The following is a 26,871-nucleotide window of genomic DNA, read 5'->3' on the forward strand; positions in this document are numbered from 1 at the left end:
ATCAAATTTTGTTCTCTTCAACTTTGGTTTCCATTTCCTACTTTGCTCATATTATTCAATTTCCAGTAATTTCAATAAAAGATAACATGAATCACAACATTTAAAACCACAATCACATATTTTCCTATAAAATGAACCTGGAAAATACGAATATCTTTAAGATGATACCACCGCAGGTATATTGTTCATTCAATATGAGACCCGTAGCGGAAATTTCCAAGGAATGAGAAATACAGTCAAAGAAATTTTCTCGAATGTAACATTGCAAGAATGCAACAAAAAAATCGGACCTTAACCAAACAGTATTGGAGAAATTCTAGTTGTTTGAAATGTAAGTGATATTAATGAATAATGATGATAATTCTTTGTAGATATATAGTTTGCAATGGTTTAGTTGTGGAATGTGGATATTGATGAACGAAAGCGATGACTGCTAATTTAATAGGCTGAAGAGAAAAGGGTGGAAATGTGCTCAGTTTATAATAATAATAAATAATAATAAATTTTATTAACCAATCATATCAAACAAAATAATAATATACAATACTGCAAAATCTTGTACTAATAAACTTATACAAATCAATGAAAAAAGGTCCATCCCTCTTTAAGCATAAGCTTGTGCTGAGGGATGAGTCGTAAGAGCAATTACCTTATTACATAGAAATAATAAATGAACAAAATAATAGAAATCATCATCATCAAAGTGTGAAAGATAAATAAATAAATACAATTTTCAAACTATAATTAACTAGATTACGTAATTTATTGATGCAGTTACTAAATAAATAAAGTTTTAATCATACAAAATAAGAATAAAAATAAGAAATCCAAATTGATAAGAAAACAAAAATTATATAAACACAAAGATCTTTCAGTTACAAAACAGAATAAAATTATTCCTCTAGGAGTCCTTATTTATACTTTGCAAATTTATATATACATTAATTCAAATACAGACAAACGGGAAATATAATGGAAAAATATGCACACAAATATGCTCCAATGAGAATAATATTCAAAATAGTACCCAGTACATCATAGAACTCATAATAACTTGCATTAATTACTTTGAAAACAAAATTAACCAAAAACAAACATGATAAGATGAAAATGATAGTAAATATAAAACAAAAAGCTAATAGGAAATGAATCGAAATACTGACAGGGAATGAATCAATCTTGTCTCAGATTGATAAAAGTTTTTAAACAATTTTTAAACTTATTGAAATTTGGAATGCCTGAAATTGAAAGAGGAAGCTCATTGAATAAACGAGGTCCCCTGGCAGAAGCATGACATGCAGCTGCAGAAGTCCTGAAACGATGCTCCTCCAGGGGCAACCTCACTTGCCTTCGAGTTGTATAGTTGTGTGGTACAGCCACAGGAAAAGCATGAGGTTTCAAATAAACAAACTTTAATAGGTTGAATTCATATAGCTTGGGTATTGTAAAGACTGAAAATTTCCGGTACAGGCCTTCAGTAGGGTATCTTGTTGGTTTCCTCAAACAAATTTTTATAATCTTCTTGTGAAGTATTATTAACGGTTGCATAATGGAGGCACCACAGTTACCCCAACCTATGATTCCATAACTCACAATGGACTCTATCAATGCTAAAAATACCATTCTTATTTGATGAAGAGGTAAGATATTTCTTAGCTGTACAAATTTATAAATTAACCTTCTCATTTTGAACACAGATAAGATATATGACTTTCCCAGCGCAGGTGCTTATCTATCATGATACCTAAATATCTAGCTTTCTCCTGAAACTCCAGTCGAACACAAGTACACTGATTATGCTGGTTGCAACCAGTGTTGTGGATAACAATATTGCAATCTTCAAAAACAGTTGGTGAACCTGCAGAAGTTAGCGAAAAGGGGATAACAACAGTCTTGGCAACATTAATAGACACCAGATTATCATCCAACCATTCTTTTATCACAGATAAACCATTATTGGCCAACGTACAAGCATCAGACCAGCTTGAGCTATGAAACAAAGCAACTGTATCATCTGCAAATGAGTATAGAGAACCGCTTATACTGGGTCTTTTACTACCACATAATCAGATGAAACTAGGAATAGAGATATTTTTAATACACCAACATTCTCTGAGCATTCACTTCTGTTATGATTGAAATTTAACTTTCATTTCTTAATTTTCTCCCCACATGTATGTTTATTATAATTATTGTTTTCATAAATAGTGAATACTCATTTTTCATGATTTATGATTTGATTCAATTGATATTTTTCTTCTACTTGAGTGATTTATCTAATTTCTTTTTTTAAATTTTATTATTCTAGTTCCTAGATAAGTTTACCTTCCTCACCACCATCCTTCCTTTACATCCTCTTCTTACTTCACAACTTTCCTTTGCATGCGAAAACAATTTTTTTCTCTTCCTCTTATCAAATTTGTTAATTTTGTTTCTTTGTAATGTACTATTCTATAATTTACTATGTATACTTATATAGGCACCTACTGAAAACCCTTCCGGTTTAGTGGGACCTCCAATGTAAATATTTTGTTCAATAAAACTTGATTGATTGATTGATTGATTGATACGCAGTACGCAGTTACTATTTAGACAATGTTCTTTCACAAATATTATCATGTGGTTCCACATGTCCATTGTCCATGGATAGGCCTTGAATATGCCAATGAATAGAGTGGATGATTAAATACTCGCTATTCTTGTTCTACCTATACAGCTCAAATTTTCGACAGAAAAACTTGCATGGATTCGAAAAATACAGATTTCTCCTTTCTACAAATGTATGATGATTCCAGGCTGGTGACGACCTTGATGGCATTGACTTGGCAACTTTTTCTACTTTTTTCAAAAATGTCTCTTCGCTATTCCAGACTCAAGAGGAAGCCGCCAAACTATTTTGCATTCCTGCAAGGTGGACCAGTGTTGATATTTACAAATGCAACAGGGTTGCAGATAACTGTGGTTTGGCTGCTTAAAGTATCATTTGGATTCTCATCGTTTCTTGCTCTACTATTCGTCTTCCCGATGTGGTTAGACGTCACAATTGCCAAGATATATAGCAACTGTACCGAACAAATATGCAATTTAATAGTATTGATTTCATCACGACAGTTTTGACGAATTCAGAATATTGTTAAGAAAAAACTAACAGATTACAATCGGTTACAAAAAATACAGAACAAAACCAGACGAGGTTAAAGGCGTATCTTGTTCAATGAAAGCGATTCCGTATACTAATAAGCGTATTCCGTATGTACACGTATTTTATAATCAGTTTTGTTGGGATGATGTACTTACATTAGAATAATATCTATTCAAATTTAATATTTATTAGTATATTATTTTTATTTTTTCTTGGAAGAACATTTGCACTTACAGTTTTACTCACCGCTTACCGAACAATTTCTTAATGAATGCTGAGTAAATGACTAACATTGAACTTGTCTGTTGAATTATCCATTATGAATTATTGTTAAATATTATCCATCGTTACCACTTGTGTCAAATCTATAAATGTTAGGTCAGTGTAAAAAATTACCAATTTCTCCTGCAATACACGAGGGATTATGCGCATTATTGATTTATATGTGCATAAATTCCCTATAACATTTTTTTTATGCTTAATGTGTTTCACCAGCAGAACTCTGTACTCCAATTTTAATATTGACTCCGATGTCTGTGTCTTTATCATCAGTTCAGTTTTAGGAATTGGAATGACACCTCTCTAAACCATTTAATCCAATTAAGAGGAGCTTCTTGAAGTTACTTCTTAATTGATTATAGAACTTTTAAAAATTGTACAGTTCTTCAACAAGAAGAAACAGCCTGGCATCGACATTTCTTAGGAGACGAAACTTCTTAATTAAACTTCTTAAATACCTTTGAGAGGTGATGCAATAGTTTGAGTGACAGTCTTTCGTTCAGGTTTTGCAACTTTGTTCAGTCGGAATAGGAGGTAGGCAGAGCAAATAAGTACTCTACAACTTGGATACAGTCTTAATTCTCTCTAATAGAATATACTCTGGAGTAAAGTTGATGAATTCAATTCTATCATAGCTGAGTTTTCAAACTACTATCAGGAATAATCGTGGAATTATTACTGTAGAACTTGGAACTATTATTGATAAGTTTATCAGCCTTGAAATATTAAATAATAATTGTGATGATGAAATTACCTACAATTGAAGCTGGTCACTGAGGAGAGTTCCAGCATAAAAAAAAGAATGCTTTATTTATATTTCAATATACTTTGCCTCTGGTTCCAGCAAGTCAACACGAGACCCAAAATGCTCAGAACTTGACTTTTGATGGTTATGTTTAGGGTCTGAACGCCTAGAAAGTAACTAAACTCACATAGGTAGACTAAGATATCGTCTTCCATATAACTGATTATCAAAAAAGGGAACTCATAATGCAGTATGATGTGTTTTAATAATTCCATTTCCTGAGAAATTTATAAGCATTTTTCCGTAGAACGTAGAGCCATAAGTGAAATGAGAAATAAAAAGTGAATATAATTGTACTGCTGTATAACAAGTCAACAAGAGTGATACAGTGATACCCAGAAGGCATATTAGGTGCAATATCAAATTCATAGTCTCAAATGATCCAGAATGTCGAGGTCTTGTCGAGTAACGATTCAAAAGTCATTCAAGTTGGATAATGCTGGATCGCTAATTTTTCAAAATTTGTTGAAAATTCCAACAAAAATGTTGAATCAGATTTTCAAAAATGTTGAATCTGAAATTTTCAAAATCTGATTCAATTTTTAACATAGAGAATATTCCATACAACTCTTTTGTAAATGATTCACTAATAAAATATAACAGAAATAGCACACTGCCCCAATTGTTCAGGAGACGATTACCATAATGATTATTCTTCTCCAAAAAAATAGATACTATCTTCATTATGGACTAGGATTCAAAGTATTATTTAATTAAGAATTTGATTTGATTAATGTTTACTCTTTCAAGAGTTCATTGACCCTAGCAACGAATCCTCCCACGTTTCGTATCAGCTTGAGCACTCTCCCCAATAAACGTATCAAATAATATTGTTTCTAAGAACCTCCCTCAAATATGTCCAACCAATAAGTCTATTATGAATTGCCTAATAGCGTTTTATTCTGGGATAGAGTAGAATCACAATATCTTCTTCCACAACGATGCACGACATTTTCTTGACACCGTAGGCTTAAAGTCCAACGGCGGATGACGCATTAAGACCTAGGCCTATTTCCGTCTCACTCTATCATCAACTATCCAATACCTCAGCTTTCTTCGTCTATTATCATTCAGATAGAACAATTTGTAAACAGCTCACCAGACGATAAATAGTAGACTAAATTCAAATCTGCCGGGTACAGAGTTTTGGTTATTTAGTAATTCCATACTGATTTCAATAGGCTCACTTTTGAGTTGAGATTATATTATCGATCCAAACTTTCAAGCCGCTGGTCTAAAGTTCTGAAATAGCACGTGATTCATATAACTGTTCTCTCATATTATATTATGCTACGTATTATTTCTTCAAAAATGTGTTCTACAGATTGTTTGGAGAAGTTCGTCTTGTCAACCCTCCTGACATCTTATACGCCATGTTTTCATTGATTGACTGTTAGTTATTCGTTAGTGGGAATTCAATTATTGATTTCATTGAACAAACCAATTCAACTTTCAACACATCTTCTCACGAGTTTCTCCTGTATCATAAATTTTCATCTTCATTTTCAACACCATCCCTATTCTGTATACACAGCTTTTCCTTATCTTGGAAGCAAAACATACAGTATTATAATTTACGATTTTGAAGACCATCTTATTTTCCAAGAAACGACCTTTTTTCTAAAATTTCTGAATCTAGCTTTTTATTTGAAACTACGTTTGATAGTTGTTCATGAATGCTACATTTTGATAAAATATTCATTATTAATTTGTTATGAATGTTTAATTTTATGAAACTTCAATCGTTCATCAGTGTTTTTTTAAGAAATGAACTTGAAAAAGTGTTGAGAAGGTAATCTCATAAGCATTTTGAAAGATCAAAATCTTACATTTATCATCATTAAATATATTTTGGATGCTCATCAATTCATATAATTGATAGCAACTTTTCTACGTCTTCTCTAAAAGAGAGTTTCAAGTGCGAAGGTTTGTTCAGGAATTTCAGCAACACTTCTCGATCAAATCAAGCGCAGGAAGGAAAACATTTGTTAATATTCTCGACTTTAATTGCAATTCAAAGTCAACCGCTTGTTAATTATCAACAAGGTTCAGGAATCCGAATTTTCAAAGTTGTCAAGTTTCCTGAAAGTTTAGTTAGCACTTCGGGAAAGTTTTCAGCTCATCAGTTTATTAATCAAATTCTCAGCAGCTATTCATGCGTAACTTCCCCCAGTGACTTGAGACTTGAGTAGGCTGCAAGTTTGAGTTTTAACTTTCAAGTTAAGTTACTTCGGCCTGTAATATTGTTTGCTAACATGAATTTACGTCGAAGTCTCAGTGAAATTTGAACCTCTATATTCCATGCATGTTAGAATGTATATAGTGCAAACTATGATATCTCTTAGGGAAATTTTCTCTGTTCACAATGAATATGAACAGAAGTTTATTAGGACTAATCAATCTTTACCTCACACTCAACCATTTTGGGAAAAACATATTATTTATTTAGTGACTGATTTATTGATTTTACAATTAACAAATCTTTGTACTTGGACAAACCACCCTTTCATGTCATAAAAGTCAATTCAGTAGGCTACTCTTAACATTCATTGTGAAAAGTTTATATATGTATTTAGATTTGAATGACGGATCAACATAGAATCGTTGATATCCAAAAAAATACAAGACGATGAAAAGAATGATAAGATAACAAATAGCCTCCATTTATTATAACTGTTTTCTGTATAACATACAGTACGGTAATAATGATTCATGAGTTCATCATCATCATTATAGATAACCTTGTAGGTGAGTTCCAGTTCACACTATTTGATGTTGTTCATATTATGGTGTATGACTCACCCAAAATTGTGATGGTATGATAAGGTTAACAACATCCTCTCCTGTTGTTGACAACATATCGAATAAATAGAAGGTCAATCATGCCTAATTGGATAGAGTATTTATTTATCTATTACAATAGATAATGAATAAGGTAACAACAAATTTCCTCTGAGAATAAGTTCATTCACTTATTCACTCTGTGAATAAGTTCATTCCATTTCCTTATTACAACCTCTTCTATTTCAGTATTGTTTGATTTCAACTAGTCAACGGGAACGATGATTCAGAAGCCTTCCGTAATACACATATATATTGAATCTAGAATTGATATCCTGTGTGGTGTAGTCTTATTTAAATGCCGTCACACAGGTATAAAATCTCACACTGAACCCTCGGTGTTGTAATCTCAAATTTATGAGTATGTGGATGAATTCTACTGAACACCAGACTGAGAGATTCAATAAAAGATTTAATTCTATAGTCCAAATCGCGGGAGGCACAAACTCCTGCACACCCTTGATCTGTTCAATGACTATCTCTATGAGAATAATATTCTTTGCAAGTATACGTCGTAGTGTAGCAATTGCTAGACACCAGATTCAGAGACCTTAGATTATTACCTGTATTGTGGACAGTGCACAAAATCAAACAGGTCGAGCAAGGAGCTTGGTGCATATAATTTGCGGGATTGCGCCACTAATAAATTCCGACGGTCTAGGCTAGGTTTGATATACCAAATGCCGTTCGGAAGATACTTCGCGGACAGAATCTTTCCAAGTTTCAGGCTCTATTGTATGATTCTTTACGCTGTAACTGTTTCTGCTCTGTGGTAGGAACTTTTATTCCTAAGTCGATGAAGGGCACAGATAGAAGCTGAGATATTAGCAGGTAAGGACAGAGAACGTATGATCTCGATCTGACCCCACTTGATACCTCCACTTAGATCTGTTCCTTGAACCAAATTTGGATAAATTATTTCAATGATCGTTTTTGATCGGTGTTTAACCATTCAAACGTGCCAAACACAAAATCTGAAGGGCTAAAGAAATAATCGAACTCTGGAAGTGAAATATTAAATTTGAAATATAATGAGCAGTAATAATAATTAATAAACAGTACAGTTTCAAGATTTGATAAACAGGTTTTGAATAATTTTCTGCTGACAGGCTTTGAATTGGTGCTATGATGCTGGGCTATCATGCACATTCTCTTTACAAAGTTTAAAATTCTTAAAGATAAATTATGATTCCAAATGATTTAACTAGAAAAATATTACAATGTGTGAATTTGATCAGGGTCGTGGTTAAGGCAGATAAGGACAGTTAAACGACCACAAAAATTACAATTATAATTCAGTACACTTATCTTAATAGCGCTTTCGACGTGGCCAGTTTATTTAGCGAAGTAAAATGGAAGTAATTTTTGTACTTTTCGAAGCGAAGGGTGGGGCCCCAAAAAATAAAAAGAAAACTCACGTGATCCTTCTTGGTATGGTAGTTTCTTTGAATTAATTTCGATTCGATGGTTCGTCCCAACTTCAATCTTCAGCACATGGGAGATTTTCTTTATAAATTAATTATTTCCTTCACTAATACAAAATTAATAATAAAATTTAGATTCATGGAAGTAATCAATTGATAGAATAATTTTACAAATATAACGAATAATATTGCCTCAGATATAGGCTAACATTTAAATTACATAAATTTAACAAATAATAAGAATCTCACTAGAAAAATGGTAACTTTTAGAACAAGGTCTTTACAGTGAAGGCATTGAAAGGGAAGTAGTGTCTCTCTTCTCGAAAAACCTTTGCTGAGCAGTTCCGTCTTACTTAATTTGCGTAGAATTTTGCTATTGGTGGAAATAGTATGACGTATACATCACGTCAGAGATGAGTAAGAGAACAGTTCTTGCTTTACAATAAATAAACTTAAATTATCTGCCTTTCATTAGTAATTAAATTCTCTTCACCGCATATGATAAGGCCTTTTCTAGTTGCTAATAACAAAAAAATAGAATATCATGTTTGAATATCATCCCTTTTTGGTGTCATTTTTCTGACCTATGATTGGCCTGAACGGGTTACAGAGATTTTTACATCAGTCCATGCGTTTGATTGTATGATAATTATTATATAATATTAATATTTCATACAAGAGATTCTTATTACATTAATAAATAACAAAAACTATTATTACAATTCTTATCAATGATAATGCTTGTATCATGACCATGCTCGCTTTTATAATATGTAACATGTTGTATATTTCCATTAATAAATTATTTTAACAATGATAATTATATTTTTATTTTAAAACTCCTATCCTTATTACAATAATTATTGGTTTTAGTAGTAATTATATCATCGTTCTGAAACGTAAGTTCAGCAGTACAAATAATTCATTTTGACTAATTTCTTGACTGCATTCAAAACAGCTGTTCACTAACATAAACAAAGTTGTAACCTCCAAATTTGATGGTTTAATAATTTACAAATTATTTGCAATAAATTATAATTTTCAATAAATAATTCTTCCAAAATATGCCGTATAAAACGGTGCTCTTATCTCAGTCACAGCTGTTGATGAGTGTAATCTTCATTGCTATCAGGTAACAGTACATTTGATACTCTTCCTAGCCTCTGACAATAATAATATCTTCTATTACTTAGATTTATTTTATTTCATGGTCTTAATAATTTTAAGATGTCACACCTGTTATGTACTAGGCACTTATAGCTTATTTTCATTATTTAGCCTACTGTTCTAAAAATTGTTCCCTCTTGAAAAATGAATAAAAACAGTCAACTTCATATCAGAACTATAATGAAGTGTGAAAATTGCTTAAATTTTCAATTCTATGAATTCATTGATTCCATTAATTGAGTCCATTATCAATTAACCAACAATGATACTCTATTGAATTGTACAAGCCATAGTCGAATCTGAACTTCTCATGCAATAAGTACTGATACTTGAAAATGAAATTCGATTTTCTAATCATGACACGTCATGCCGGAGGTATATAGGAAGTGAATTTGATATAGGAAGTTCACCTCAGTTGAAACCGACAATCATTAATACTTCCAGGAATTTGATTCTTTGTGAATTTCTCAATGCCCATGAAAATAATTAATCCCTTAGCGCTGATACTGGAGTAGAGAGATCAATATTAGAATAGAACAACACTACTGATTAACACATTGCGTGCCGTGAGGGCACCGGTGCCCTCATAACTGGGTTCCCAATGGGCCATGAGGTCTCCGGTGACCTCATGTAGCATATACTTTAAATGGTTGTTTTTCATTGTGGCCTATCAGTGACATCAATTCTATGTTTTGTATTGGCCTCAGAAGGAAACAAATGAATTATTTTCGGAATGGCCAACAGATCGCAGCAGTTTCATAGCTCCTACCAGCTGGTAAAGTGGTGAGTACATATTACAGCTGTTTATTTGCATTAATCTCATTGTTTCTGCTGCAATATTGAGTTTATATTTGATTATAATAATTGAGTTTATATTTTTATTATATTTGCTTATTATTGGAGAATAGAGATTCATGACTTGACAGGTAATAATATTATATTTCATACAAGAGATTCTTATTACATTAATAAATAACAAAAAACTATTATTACAATTCTTATCAATGATAATGCTTGTATCATGACCATGCTCGCTTTTATAATATGTAACATGTTGTATATTTCCATTAATAAATTATTTTAACAATGATAATTATATTTTTATTTTAAAACTCCTATCCTTATTACAATAATTATTGGTTTTAGTAGTAATTATATCATCGTTCTGAAACGTAAGTTCAGCAGTACAAATAATTCATTTTGACTAATTTCTTGACTGCATTCAAAACAGCTGTTCACTAACATAAACAAAGTTGTAACCTCCAAATTTGATGGTTTAATAATTTACAAATTATTTGCAATAAATTATAATTTTCAATAAATAATTCTTCCAAAATATGCCGTATAAAACGGTGCTCTTATCTCAGTCACAGCTGTTGATGAGTGTAATCTTCATTGCTATCAGGTAACAGTACATTTGATACTCTTCCTAGCCTCTGACAATAATATATCTTCTATTACTTAGATTTATTTTATTTCATGGTCTTAATAATTTTAAGATGTCACACCTGTTATGTACTAGGCACTTATAGCTTATTTTCATTATTTAGCCTACTGTTCTAAAAATTGTTCCCTCTTGAAAAATGAATAAAAACAGTCAACTTCATATCAGAACTATAATGAAGTGTGAAAATTGCTTAAATTTTTAATTCTATGAATTCATTGATTCCATTAATTGAGTCCATTATCAATTAACCAACAATGATACTCTATTGAATTGTACAAGCCATAGTCGAATCTGAACTTCTCATGCAATAAGTACTGATACTTGAAAATGAAATTCGATTTTCTAATCATGACACGTCATGCCGGAGGTATATAGGAAGTGAATTTGATATAGGAAGTTCACCTCAGTTAAAACCGACAATCATTAATACTTCCAGGAATTTGATTCTTTGTGAATTTCTCAATGCCCATGAAAATAATTAATCCCTTAGCGCTGATACTGGAGTAGAGAGATCAATATTAGAATAGAACAACACTACTGATTAACACATTGCGTGCCGTGAGGGCACCGGTGCCTCATAACTGGGTTCCCAATGGGCCATGAGGTCTCCGGTGACCTCATGTAGCATATACTTTAAATGGTTGTTTTTCATTGTGGCCTATCAGTGACATCAATTCTATGTTTTGTATTGGCCTCAGAAGGAAACAAATGAATTATTTTCGGAATGGCCAACAGATCGCAGCAGTTTCATAGCTCCTACCAGCTGGTAAAGTGGTGAGTACATATTACAGCTGTTTATTTGCATTAATCTCATTGTTTCTGCTGCAATATTGAGTTTATATTTGATTATAATAATTGAGTTTATATTTTTATTATATTTGCTTATTATTGGAGAATAGAGATTCATGACTTGACAGGTAATAATATTATATTTCTAACCATATAATTTTGGTTTTCAGATAGCCAATAGTTGATTTTTGATAATGCTAATTTTTTCTCATTGACTACATTATTATAGGTTATGTATATTATTTGTTTTTCTATACTAGCATGTTTTTTTTTATTTTTAGGACTAGTTATGGCTACAAAGGACCAGGATGTTCTTAGTGATGAGGAACTTCTACGCATTTTAGAAGGATCAGAGGACTCTGATCCATCCAGTGCTGATGAAGATGGGCCTTGGGAGCAAGATTCAGAGTCATCATCTGACAATGATAGTGACACAGAAGATGACCCTAACCTACCACAGCCTCCACAAGCACAAATACCCGATGATCACGCAGATAATGCAGAAAAAGGGAATTATGAAGCTAGGTTACACTATGTAGCAGAGCTACATGTAGCAGAGCTACATGTAGCTCAGCTATAAAGCTCTGCTACAAGTTCAAAGAGTGACTTTGGAGATATGCTATATAGCAGTTGAGCCTATTTTTTCAGCTATATAGCAGAAAATGAGCTATCCAAAATTTACAAAATTATCCAATATCTTCTCTTTCTTCTCTGTGCTGAAAGCATCACAGTAGTTTCGCCAAAAGCAGTGGCTGCTGCAAGAACTACGTACATTCTTCTTTGGCATCTGGTTGGGATAACTAAGCAGTGAATAGTGGTTTATTCCAAACTATATGTAGCTCTGCTACATGAAATTTGCATTTGATATACCACGCTTATCTGAGTTTAGCCCTGGCAGAAAAAATACTTTTCTACGAATCTCTCTCATCCCAATTAGTGACGGTAATCTCTCATTTCCAAAACTGGAATAAGGAAATCGATATTCCAATCGTAATACGTGTATGATGTCAGCCGCGTAAGTCACATCAGACAAACAAAGTTTATCTGAGTAAAGACGTAGCTACTACAGTATAAGCATTTTGGAGGAATTAGTGTTCTCGGAATCTTTCTCATACCCAGCACTACAGAAACGGGAATTGGAAAATCCATATTCCAATCATAGCATATGTCAGGGATGTAATACGCATCTGATGTAAGTTTATCTGAGTTTGGAGCTGGTAAATCCAGCAACCGAACTGTATATAACTTATCTGAGTAGGGCTCCTTCTCTCTCACACTCTCTCTCTCACTCAATTCCTCGCAAGACAGGCACACAACTCTCGAGTCTCTCGAGATTCCGGCATCCTGATGAAAAGTAATTGAATCCTTCGCGATTTCCTCGCCCAATTTTTCCAGACCGGCTCCCAATAAATAACAGGTTGCATCGATCCTATTCATTGACGTAATCCGCAGTATTCACCCGAGTGCAACGATGTTGCTGATCCAAACAGAGATTGTAATCAAATAATACTAAGTTATCGTCTTGAATCCAAGTTGCGTAAAACAGAAGATGGAATAGATAGTTGGAGATCGGATTGCGATAATCTAAATGCTAATGAATAAGTCATCAATTATCACAGAGATACGAGTTTCCCGATATCCAGGGTTGCCCACCCCCCACCGCCACACCAAGAATACTCCTGCGATATCCGTTTCGTTGAATGATAATCGAAAATCCGTTTTCATCCGGATTCTATCCTATAATAAACGAATTCTGGTTCAATAATCATAGTTGAAATAGCTTTATTGATTTTTTCACTCTCCCTTTATTCATGGAATAAGTACAATAAAAGGAGACAGACAAAGATTCGTTCATAATTTTGATAAAACGCACAAATGAAATAAAATGAAAGTTATGTAACCATTTTACACGTTCCTCAATTATTCTATTTCAATTTACTTCTTCTGAAATTACGTTGAGTAATGGAAATATCAGGATTGAGAAGGGACAAGAGAGTAATATCACTTGAGAGCTGTCAAGCGACAAATATCACTTTTCTCGGAATTCCTGCAATATTCATAGCACACTTCATTTTGAACTTGAAGATATGAAGGCGGTATTTGGTTCAACAAAATTGTGAGTGCATTCTTGTTGGAATGTTCCTTGAGAATAATAATGGAAATCATGAAATAATGAGTATTCATAAGCATAGTGTCACAATAAATCATTAACAGATGGAAATAAATGAGAGATCGCATTTAATCAAATACTGATGAATATATAATGATCATTTCGATTCTGCTACAATGATCTCTATTGAATTATGAAAACACTTTCCTTGGATATTGGAATTCTTGCTTTTGATTGGAAAGTAAAAAATATAGTAGGCCTATATTCTTCCACAGTTGTTGATTCCTGAATAATCATTATTCTTCAGTCTTCATTATTTTTTATTGATTCATACAATAATTACATCATCAAAAAGATATGGAGAGAAAAAATAAGGTAACCTTGTGCTATTCCTCTTCCAAATTTAGATAAGATTACACATAGTCCGAATTAGGTCAGGTCTTGTAGTTGTTCACTTCACAACATTTTCAGTCCTTAATAATTATTTTAACAAACTAGTTTTTTAAATTTAGATGCTTCAAAGCCAAACATAGAAGAAATATTTCATATTATTATCACTAAAATAGGAAATATTCACATATTAAAGAAATAATTTCAATAAGAATCAAGATTCTATGAAGATAGATCAAGTTGGAGCTGAACTTTCTCTATTTGAAATTTTGCAAGACAATAATGATCCGTGAAAAGGATAGAATCTGTGAACTGCTGTACTGCTGACTGGAATTGTGTTCAAATATTTTTTATCCTTCTTATATGTAATAACAAGAGTTTGAAACCAAAGAGTTTCCCACTATTTTTGTTCGAACATAATAATTGTTGATTTCTCATAGTTCCAGACAGCAATAATTTCAACATGTTTAGGTTTGTGAGTGTCAAATTTTCAAAATAAATGTTACTCTAGACATTCTATAGATTTTGCGTTTAGAAATGTAGAACTCTCAACTTCTTCATTGATTTCATCGCCATTTTGCATACTACTGTAAACCCAATTACTCTTAATAACAATTCATGATAAAATATAATCGAATGATAAAATTAGAAATTTCTGCAATATTATTTCTTTCATTCTCCGAAAGCTTGATATCATTTTGAAGACAACTATTTCAAGTTTAGCGCCTCTTGAACTTCAGACAGTGCTTAATTGATACTAAAGCTACTAATTTAACTGACAGTTGAACTCTGTTTTGAGTTGATCGCCAATTAAACTCAAGCATCGCTTGATAATATCATTTAGAAAGTCAACTATTCGAAGTTTACAGCCTCTTTAAATTCAGACAGTGCTTAATTGATACTCACTAACTGAACTGACAGTTATACTCCGTTCCGAGTTAAGCGCCAATTAAACTATGAACAGTGTTTATAACTCAACTGACAGTGGAACCACAATGAAAAATGCGTACGTAAGAGGCTCCGTTATTCAGTTTCCCGGTTGTTTGGTATGAAAAACAAAAAATGAACCGTTTATTCCTCCATCTCAGTGCTTCTCTCATTTCGTGGAAAACGAAAGAAGTTGGCAGAACAAAAGAAGTGCACTACCTGGATCTGGGCAGCAATAAATCCTCAAGGAGCAGCTTAGAGCCTGGATTGCGTCATCAGGCGATCTCAACACTTTTTCCTCTTCCCGACCAATGAAATTCTTTTTTCCACGAACTTCCCTCGAAGAATTCCACTCCACAAGCGAGTCAAGATACTCACAAGCGGCGATATCTCGAAACTACTTTTAATTATTTGCACTTATCTCGAATGAGCAACTTGGGGACTCATAGAGCAAATGTCTTTCCCTGGCGTAAAGCCCAGACGTGTTTCCAAGAAGTTATGGAATCTCTTCTTATCTCGTGCATGTTGAATTAAGAATATAAAACGGCTCATTATAATCTAAATGTCAAGTCAGAACTATGAGAAATGAGTGAACCCTCTCAGGGATATCTTGTCTCAGTTTTTATTCAAATTCTAATTACAACGCATATATAAGTGAACTTTTAATTGCCTATCATGGATTCTCTATAATATAGAAAATTAAATGTTGATGATTTATGAATTAAGATGAATATGAATTCTCATCACCATTGATTTCATCATTTTCTGTTGTAATATAGATTTCTATGATTTCGAAGAAGAGACAGATTTAAAATAACTAAGAAGGACTAAGAAAGGAATATTAGTCGCCACGCCAGACAACTAATTCGAACTGGCTTGTTCTAATGTTCTGAATAATATTTCATAAAGACCTTAGTATTAGTTTATGAATAGTTTACATAAATTATTTTACTTAATATTAGTTCACTGAGAATAGTTTATGTATTGTTTGGGTTGTCTTATCTCACAATACCAATCGAGTAGAAGCTTCCAGATATTCTAATCCAAAAGTTTCTATTAACTGGCTTGAAACCAAGAAACTGAGTAGATTGTTAAATCGAAAGCCAGCTGTAGAAATAGAAAAAACATTTGAGTACTATTTTGATGTTTGCCACCTAGAACATTCTCCTCAGATCTCAATATTATTATTGCATCTCACACCAAAATTATCCACCACTCCATCCCCATCCATGCTGTACCACAGAGAAGAGGAAGAAGAAGAATCTCTTCTCTGTGGCTGTACTCAACAAGAATCAAGGTGATCCCTCGCCAGCTCAATCTCCCTCCTCCAATACCGTTTGATCTCGCAATATTGCTCCACAGTGAATTGGCTCTCTGTTTATGAAAATCAACCGACCTAATAACAATATGATGTTGACTATTCCTCCTTGTCTATACAACCCAGAGTTTAATTTCGATTTGCGAGGCTCTCAACCCTGGGTGAAGCTCTCCATTCCCTATACCTATATTCGCTGTTGTATTCATCATGAATTCACGTACCGTTATACCCATATAAAGTGCATAGGTTCTGGAACAAAGAGAACATACTAAGTGGAGTGTCAACCGCAGCTGATAAAGTGTAACAAAGCCTGGAGCTTTCACTCTGTCTTAGAGACAACAATTATCGCTTCAGCTTTCCCCGATAAACAAAGGATACAAAAAAAAACAAAACACTTGGAAAACACTGTTTTACCGAAGGAATACACCCACATGTCTCCACAACCCTACTCAATATCTTGTAACGTGTGTTTCACATGTCATTTCTTCAACTTTACTTTGCACATGAAGTATGGTAGATTTGCATCGAAAAAGTTTTCTCTAAATACGGGATTTCATTCTAAAGATTTTTTCAGTTTGACTCAGTATCCAGGAAATGAAATTTCTGCCTGTAAAACTTTATTTATATTTAAATATTAATAAGATTGTAAATTATTAATCGGAAAGATATCAGCCTACTATGAAAATGTCACATTTTTGGAGCTCAATTGGCAAGATAACATGCCAAGTAAACAAAGAATAAACAGGATGCTGAGGTGAATCAACCGACTTCAAACCCAATACCCAAGATCAAATCAATCGTAATTTCAGACATGATCAGCTGAATCAAGATGTCCTGGTTGAAGCAGATACACATTAAGATTAAAATATCACAATACATGGTAATAATATTGTGGATTTGATAATATTCGAAGAATCTCAACTCACGCATGTTAATATTCAACATTTTAATGGGTACTCAATGAAATGAATCAGTAATTTGTTTGAATTACAGGACTCCTATCACTAGAGATTACTAGATTAGTGAGGGTGGCCACTAACGACAGGAAAAGAAAGTGATCTAACATGTGTGAACACATGCTCGTCATACTTGTTGTAGAATCAGTGAACGAAAAACAGCTGTTCGACAGCAGATTCCAACATAGAATGAACAAGCAAAATCGGTAAATTAAATAGAAATAAAATAGAAATCTCAGTACCCTTTTTGAATTATTTTATCACAACATGTTCCAATATTGATGCCATTTTCAAGTGGATATTTTGTGATAAAATAATTCAAAAAAGGTACTGAGATTTTTATTTTCATTCCTATTTATATTACAAGTAACTCTATACAGAAAATAGTCAGTAAATTAAACACTGGAAAGTAACAAATTACAATGATACAGAAATAATTTTACCTTGAATAGAGCGGTGAAGTAAAAATAAATAACCTAAACAAAAAACAACTCCATAACTATATCTTGTAATGATTAATGAAGTACAAATTTCTTTTAAAATTTAGGAATAAGTGAGTGATAGCTACTTGTCTTGTGAAACTATAAATTTTGGGAGGAATAACGAGTTTTCCCTTCTATCAGAATGTAGAGTGCAGTTTTACAATTAGGGAATCCTTCATATTGGAAAACAATCATATTATTGGAAAAACAACTCGCATCCTGATAATGATGGAGCACTCCTACTCGAATTGGAATAATTATGTATTCACGGACGAGAACTCCGAAAATTAACAAACATTTTCAACAAAGTAGCTTTATAATATACGCTTCATCTAATTATTTGTTCCTCTTTATTGAGGCGCATGTTCTTGACGTTTAAATGGAAAATTATATCATCCAAATAATTCTAGAAAGTTCATTCACTGCAGGGAATGTTTGATTAGTTCCCTAAGTCTCAGCTCATATAATATTTACATTCAAATCACCTCCCAGCGGAGTTTCTTCAAAAAGGTTGAGTGCGTGGGTGTCTTATATGAAGTAGATAGGGATCTTGGAATTGAGAATATCTTGGGGAGGAAGAGAGAGAGAGAGAGAGAGAGATAGAGGAGAATACAGAGAGATGGAGTGAGAAAGAGAGAGAAATGAGAAAAGAAAGAGAAAGAGAGGCGTGAACGTGAGAGAGAACCACTCCAATAAAGTTCGTGAATCGACAGAGCAGTGTGTAACTACTGGCTTGGGCGCGGACTGTATTGCAGAAATAGCTCCGTTCAGGGATTGAAGAATTTCTCAATTTCTCCGCACGATACTAGTCCACATCTGAGGCCTGAGGGTGATCTTCACTTTCATTTCGAGCTGGAAAATGCTGAATCAATCATTTTAACCTGAAAGATAAAAGGGCAAATTGAAGTCAAGCGCATTCAGCATTTCTGTTTTATTGCTGATCCTCGTAGAGATCCAGAATTATTCCAATTTGGGAGATGATATAGTAGTGGACATCTTCGTTCTTTGGTGAATGAAGTTCACATTCTATTTGAAGTTCTATTCGTATATGTGTGATCTTATCTTAGTAATCAGAGGATCATTATGAGGTTGTTGAAAGTTCCCTCATAAGTGAAATCACTAGCAAGTGATGTCAGGACCATTTTATAATATTTGTTCAATTCGAAACGTGATCGAAACCACAGTTTTTCCAGGATCTTGTTAGATGAACACATTCGAATCTAATTTGCCTCCCAAACCGAAGATTCTGTGTACTGCTCTTCATCAAATATTACAAAATTTCTCAACAAGGCACAAGACCAATAGAAAGTTTGTATTTATCAGGAAAACAAATCAACAAAAGTTGGAATTAACCCTTTCCTTTTAAATTTTAGCTTTCGATTAGAATTATCGATAACAGATCCATCAATTAAATCTATCCGTTTCTCATTCCTAATGTAACAACAATTCCTACATTAAATTTATAACAAAATTCAGAAAATGGAAAAACAATATATCGCCTCAATAGCTTTCATCCATCAGGTTCGATTTCTAATATAACAAATCGAACATTTCAAGTACATCGAATTGTCTATTGAGCAAAACTCTTCATTTCCTGCATGAAACCTTTGACTCTGAATCCATCTATGAACGTGCTAACCTCTGATCGAGTCAATCAAACAAACCCAACTCCACTCTCCATATAGACGATCAAACATGGAATAGACGCTTGCAGCTTACATTGTACATTTAATTTTCACACTTCACATCATATCTCATAAAAAACACTGATTCCGTGAGCTCTCAAGGTTTTTTAATGGCGTCAAAGAGCGTTTTTAAACTGTTGGCTGGGGTTCTCCTTTTTCCTTAATCATTCCTATTCCATGTAGTGTCATCAGAGCTCAACAGATTTTCAGAAAGTACAAGCATCTCCCTCTCTGAACATCTACCCTTCATACTACACTCAACAAATATTTTCAAGAGTACATATTTTCCCCAAATCATCTTAATTTCAACCTTTGCTATTGAATACGACGGATATTTCAAAGAGCCTCATTCTCTTTCAGATCATCCTGTGCTATTTGAACAGGAATGTGCCGAGCTGAGTGGAGAGGTAGCTTCAGTTTTCGCCCTCAATTGATATTCCTGTCACGCTCTGGTTTGTAGCGCAGAGTAACAGCAACAGAGAGATTCTAATGAGTTTTGCACCGTGGAAATCTCTCTTTCTTTCTCCCCAGCTCCAACTGTAACTGTCTATCTTCCTCTTACTCTCTCTCTCTCTCTCTCTCTAGAAGGCTCTCGAACCTTTCCCAGTGTTCAGTAGCAATTGAGACAAACCTGAGTAAGACGAACTTCTTTTCTCTCAATCTCGTAACATCAAATGGGAGAGGACTAAGGGATACTATTCTCTTCTCTCTCAATCTCGTCTCATCGAACAAAGAGGGCTGAGGGATACTCTTCTTCTTCTCTCTCGACCTCATAACATTAGACTGAACTCGTTCCAGGTGAGACAATTGAAAGACAAGCACGTGGAAGAAGAATAACCCTAATTCAATCAGAATGGGTTTGTTCTGTTCATTCCGAACTTCTCTCCAAACCTTTTAGTTCGCATGTCAAGAGTGACTAGCTCTTTTAACCGTATATTTTCTCATTCTCCAATATTAAATTGTAGAACAAAGGATTCAGTGAAAGACAGTGAAATTTATGGTTATAGTTCAAGTGACTAGTCTTAATAAAATTTAATAATAAAAAAATAGGTACCTGTATCTGTGATAGGTGATAGGTATCTGTACACATCCTCCTTTCAGTCTCAATTATATGAGATGTTCATTATATCACAGTTATTATGAATAAATGGATCTGTAATTATTTATTTAATTTTTCAATGATACACAAAACACAATGATTGGGGATGGACCAACAGTTGAATTTATAACAACAAAATTGATGAATAAGAAATCTTCTTATGATAAAGAAATCTATTCTCTATGATATAATTTAGCAGTGGTCAGAGTAGTCGAATAAGAACGAGACAGAATATGGGGGAAAACTAATGTTCTCACCAAGTTATTAAAACATATAGTGGGTGAGAAAGAGGAAGAGGTGAAGAGAGCACGGAGTTAATGAACGGCAGTGAGAAGGAAAATTGAGAAAGAGCGGGAATGAGAGACAGGAGTGACATTGAGTATCTGGATTGTACTTTGGACAAGAGCTCTCAAGTCGGTTCCAGGCAAGTACTAGAGACGCTGTCACAATCCTCAATGCGAAGGCTTTAAGCTTTATAAGTTCAGGGCCATTCAGTTACCAAAAGCTGAGTCGAAGAGATTTGCCCACTGTGAATGACTAACTTGTCCACAATGATTCTCTATTTCCAAATTCTTGAGATTTCATTTTCAAAATAGTTTCAACCGATTACTGTAGTAAAAATATGGTTCCTATAAAATGATGTGATTTTTATCAATACTCTCTCCAAATTGAGTTTGGATAAACTAATTCAGTTTTACTGTATTAAGTTAGTGTTGTAAGAGAGAGTCATGTGCATTCTATGGATTTTCATCAAGTGGCGATTTTCAGATGTGAATATAATAATTGTTATTGTTGTAAGGGAGCATGTCCTGTACATTCCATGTATTTCACCAATTGACAATTTTTAATGTTGATAGAAATTGTGGATATAAGTAATTATATAATTATTGTATTAATATAAACCAATGTACCTAGAAAACATCCTAGGTACATTGATATAAGCTGTTCTATCCAGATAGTCAGTCTATAAGGATGATCCACTATTATAAATTATACATTATGTTACCAAAATATAACTTGTCTGACATTTCTGAAATCAATACTAATCATGTCTTATGTGATTTCAATTTATGATCAAAGAAACAGAACTGCAACCACATTATTTTATAATCGTCAGGAAAACTTAGCAACTTTTATATTAAAATCGAGCAAGTTTTTCCATCAAGAAACGGACGGTCAATAAAACGTCAACAAACGAAAGGTCAATAACGGATGGTTGTAGAGCTTGTAGGCATTATTCCTGTATAATATTGAATTCGCCTTCAAAGAACAGAGTTGGCAACCACCAATACACTCAGACGACAATGTTCAACTATAATAGGGGGTAAAAATGTTAATAAAATTATTGAATTAGGGACTAGGCAAAGCTGTTCTCTTTATACTCAAGACATCATTATGCAATCAATCATTCTTCTGCTTGGAAGTAACAGATTATCTATTCTATCCAATAATGTGCTAATTCTTGTCTACAGCATATATCAAAATTGTTAATAGATATTGGTTAAAACTTAATGGATGTTTGGAAACGTAGATATATTCAATATACTGCTATCGTCTATTGCAATGAATTGCTATCATTATATTGAAATAACAGTCAATAGAGTAGGCCTACTGCAATTCAAATAAGAGCTTTAATTAGATAAATCATACCGTGATATATTTTCTGAATAAGAACCGGTGCCTGCTGATAAGTCAATTACTCCAACATTTTAATTCGTGATTTTGTTCCATAATAATTCCAGTTTCATTCATGTTTTCAACAACTATTTACCTCATATCATCAAGTAATGTTTTCTGTCCCAATAATTTCAATAATGAGGCCATCTGTATAAATGAAAAATATAAAATTATTTTGAATCAACGTAATATTGAACTCCAGTTTCAACTTGAAACAGAACCAACTTTCCTGTTCCATGACTCTCTATAGGAAATGCTTTTTTCAACATCGAAGAATGAATATTGGACTCATTATCAAAACAAATCAGTATGATGGTAAAATTGGGAAAATGTTTGTTAGTAGCTCGAACAACTCCATCGATACTGGACAAGAACAACTCTCCATTATTTTGAGGCGATTGAATTATTGCTGTTGAATATTATGAAGAGTGCACCCGACATGTTTGATAAGCGATGATTGTTCGCCATTAATCAGATTAATTTTCATTGGAAAACGCTGGTCATTCACAAACTTAATTAAAAAAGTTTTTCAATTTTGATGGAGCTTTATTTGATGAATTATTACCAGGAAAATGGCCATGAGCTGATCATTATTGATTTAACGGTTACTTTTATCATATAAAGAGAACGAAATCGTGCATTTTCAATAGCAATTGGCAAATTCGACTCTCTTCCTCCCCCTTCTCCTCTTCACCGTTCTCTATTCCTTCTTTTTTTCATTATCATAATCATCATCATCATGGTCAATATTATCATCATAATCATTATCTCTACTATCCACTTCTCCTCTTCCTCCTCCCCTTCAACCACCTCCTTCTTCTTCTCCTCCTCCTCCTTCTCCTCCACATCATCCTCCTCCTCCTTCTTCTCCACCTCTTTCTCCTCTTCTTTCACCACCTCCTCCTCCAACTCTTCAATATCATTTTCTTCCTATTCATCCTATAATCACCCAATCAGATTGAAATATTTTTCTGCTCATCATGTTTAATGATCATATTCGTCTCATTATCCACGCACAGTTTGGAGCTCATGAGAGCAAAAAAAATTGCTCTCATTCTTATTCTAATTCAATATAAGGATTAGGAAGTCCTGATCAAATTCGTTGCATCAAAATTGAAGGGACACGGGAAAAACTAACAATTTTCTCAGCTCAGAAGGAGAAGGAGAGAAAGAAGAAGAAGAAGAAAAAAGATTTTGTGACTTTGATAGTTTTTCCCCTGTGCCCTTCAATTGAGTTAAGAATGATTTCAAAACCTGATATTAGTCAAAATTATCTTTTTATTGAAATGTGGGATAGAAATGGTACAGGCTCAGACTAGTTTTACCTCCACGGTGATAATTATATAATGATCATAGTGTTTTGCACAATAAATGAATGAATACAAATTATAATGGATAAAGAAATAATGTTGATGTAATAATAATAATTATGGTTATGATGTTGATCCATTTCTCTTCCTACTGATTGTAACACAATTTAGTGTCTGATGATGACTTTCTTACTTTGAACGTTGCGTACTTTCTTAAAGATAAACATTTCTGCTTCTAAGTTCCGTGCTCTACTACAATAAATTATTGTACCAGTCGAGTATTACAATCCGAACAAAATCTTTCACTTATAATAATGAGGCTCATTGTTGATGTTCCTTAGCTCTGGTGTGTCCAGTTCCCTTGGAGTGGAATACTCCAAGTTTTCCGTGCATTGTTGATGTTCTTCTATTGTGGGAAGTACAGCTCTTCGGAATAGAATACTACCGAATAGACAAGTTTTCTAAGCAATCGTTCATTTATTTGGGCCCACATCAGAATCGAAACAGTAATTTTGCTGAAAGCAAACGCAAGCCGACTTTCATCGATCTTGTACTGTTAGGCTGTCAGTGCCAGTGTTGGAATAGCGAAATGCAGCGCCAGAATACCGAAATCTCATTTTAACCTTGATTCAGTCATTTATCATGAATGAAAGCAAGTGCCACCAAATGTACGCTCGTTTTCAACTTTCAACGGAAAAATGATTCAGCCAGTCCTCATGAATGGGAAGTGGCAACATGTTTGGTTTCAAGTTGCTGCTTGCAACGTGCAGCTTGCAATTTTAATTCATTGAAAGTTAAATCATGAGTGGAAGCAGCCATCAACCATCAAAAGATGCAACATATTCGTGCATTTTCAACTTTCTACTTGCAATCTGCACAAATTGATTCAGTCATTCATAATGAATGGAAACCGACTCCTGTAACTCCTGCAACATATTCGTTGCAACGTTTGTTTTCAAGTTGCTGCTTACAACATGCAACTTGTTGATTTATTGGAAGTTGAATCAAGAGTGGAAGGGCTGGAAGCAGCCATCAACCTATTGCTATATATTGGTGCATTTTCAATTTGCAACTTGCAACCTGCTCGAGTTGATTCAGACATTTATCATGAGACAGCCAACAAGTTCTGCAACATATTCGTGCATTTTCAACTTGCAAGGCGAGAAAGTTGCCACTGTCAACATACTGTATACTACTGTTGAAAGCTGGAACAGTGGCTTCGGAATAATGTATCCCGGTTGGGTAGTTGTACTCTATGGTCCAATTCATTTTCAACTGTCAGCATTCATCATAAACAAAATCAATGTTTCTCATTCATAGAATGCTGACAGTGTAGAGAGAGTTTCATAGTGGAAGTTGGGATGGCTTTGCCGGAATCATCGAAGTTTGCCTGCCGACTCTTGTTTGCCAATGGTAATGATGGCCGAAACTTCTCTCTCGTCGCTGACTAGATTATCAAACTTGTTTCGGCATTCCACTTGTTCTCAAATCACGCGGAATCTTTTTTACATTCAAAACTGTGAGTACGATCTTTGCTCCACATATTACATGTATCATACGTGTATAATGATGTGGAGCAAGGGTAGTATTCTCAGAGCTAGAAACGTTAGGACTTATGCTACTTCATGATTTCCCTCTTATGATGAACATCACTGGAATTTACTTATTCCTAGAATGATACAATCTGGGGAATAAATTGTAATGTAGAAAACTCGAACATTTAAATATGGATGGATTAACAGAGAAGGATAGAAGGATATCCTCTCTTCTCTTCGATGAGAAAATAATATTGTAATAATATAATAGAGAAAAATAATATTGATTTGAAAAAGACGAAATAGGCATTTACCATTTTTCTTCTACTCCTGATTATTTCATGAAAGGTCAAAATATCTGGATTGTAGCCCATTGATAGTTAATCCACACCTGGGAATTCTTTTATAAATTGCAAAACGGGTGATAATATTCACCGAACGTTTTTAACATTCAATTTTTTTTCGTCAATTTAATTTATTTCTGATCATAATCAATTTTTTTTCAGAAGCAAAAAAATACCTACACTGCAGGAATTATTTGTTTGCAGGCAACAACAAATTTCACTTCATAGAGGAATACATAGTTATTAGTTTTACAGAGGGATTTCAAACAATTATTAAATAATATCATATGTATTCAACTCTCGCTATTTCAATCTAATAATACAAATAAGTCTATAATTGAAATCATAAATTTGAGTTGTGTAGGTTGAGAATAATCAATAATCAGTGAAAGGCTGACAGAGTGATATCCAGTCGGACTCGGAAGCCCTTGAAAAGCAATTCAGAGCTTATGATTGACAGCAATATTGGTATCCAGCCAGATATATGTCAGGAGCTTCGCAAGCACAAATGGAACAGTATTCCACTGATATTGGGAATATGTTCGTCTTTCTCGAGGGTATCATCCCCTGTCAATCAAACACTTTTTCTGCGCTGAGAATTCCGCCTCAACGGTAGCAGTTATAAATAAAATCGATAAAATCAGTAAATAATCCATGGATTGATTGATTGATTGAGTACTTTATTTATGTAGATTATAATATATACTGGCTTATACACTTATAACAATAGCTTACAATACAGCAAAATTATAGATGAATTTACATAATATAGACTAAGAAAATAATTATTGAACTGCATATGATATGAAAAAGCAATTTGTAATAGATAATTATATTGTTATGCATCTACATAAATTAACGGAGCATTGGACATATCAATGTCCATTCTTCGGAAAGAATATTAAAAATATCCTTCCCACTAACTCACTAACTCTCTACCATAACGTTAATTTTATTAATTAAACTAAGGATTTATTTATAAATGGAAATATTGTAAAAGTTTTAATTAATATGAATATTTGAGAGAAAAAAAACAGAAAATTAATAAAGTAAAATAATTATATAGGTAGATGAGATCAAATTATTGATTAATAAAATGGAGTAGGCTGGAAGTAGATCAGGGTAATCAACTTTCAGTAATATA

At 33.5% G+C, this 26,871-nt stretch overlaps 1 protein-coding gene across 1 annotated transcript in view; it reads right to left on the minus strand.

Annotated features, from left to right (window-relative positions):
- LOC111051793 (potassium channel subfamily K member 1) overlaps window positions 1–26,871 on the minus strand; it is a 112,982-nt gene that overhangs the window by 18,375 nt on the left and 67,736 nt on the right. The gene's annotated exons all lie outside the window — the stretch shown is intronic.

The sequence above is a fragment of the Nilaparvata lugens genome, chromosome 7, assembly GCF_014356525.2.
Source record: "Nilaparvata lugens isolate BPH chromosome 7, ASM1435652v1, whole genome shotgun sequence".
NCBI lineage: Eukaryota > Metazoa > Arthropoda > Insecta > Hemiptera > Delphacidae > Nilaparvata > Nilaparvata lugens.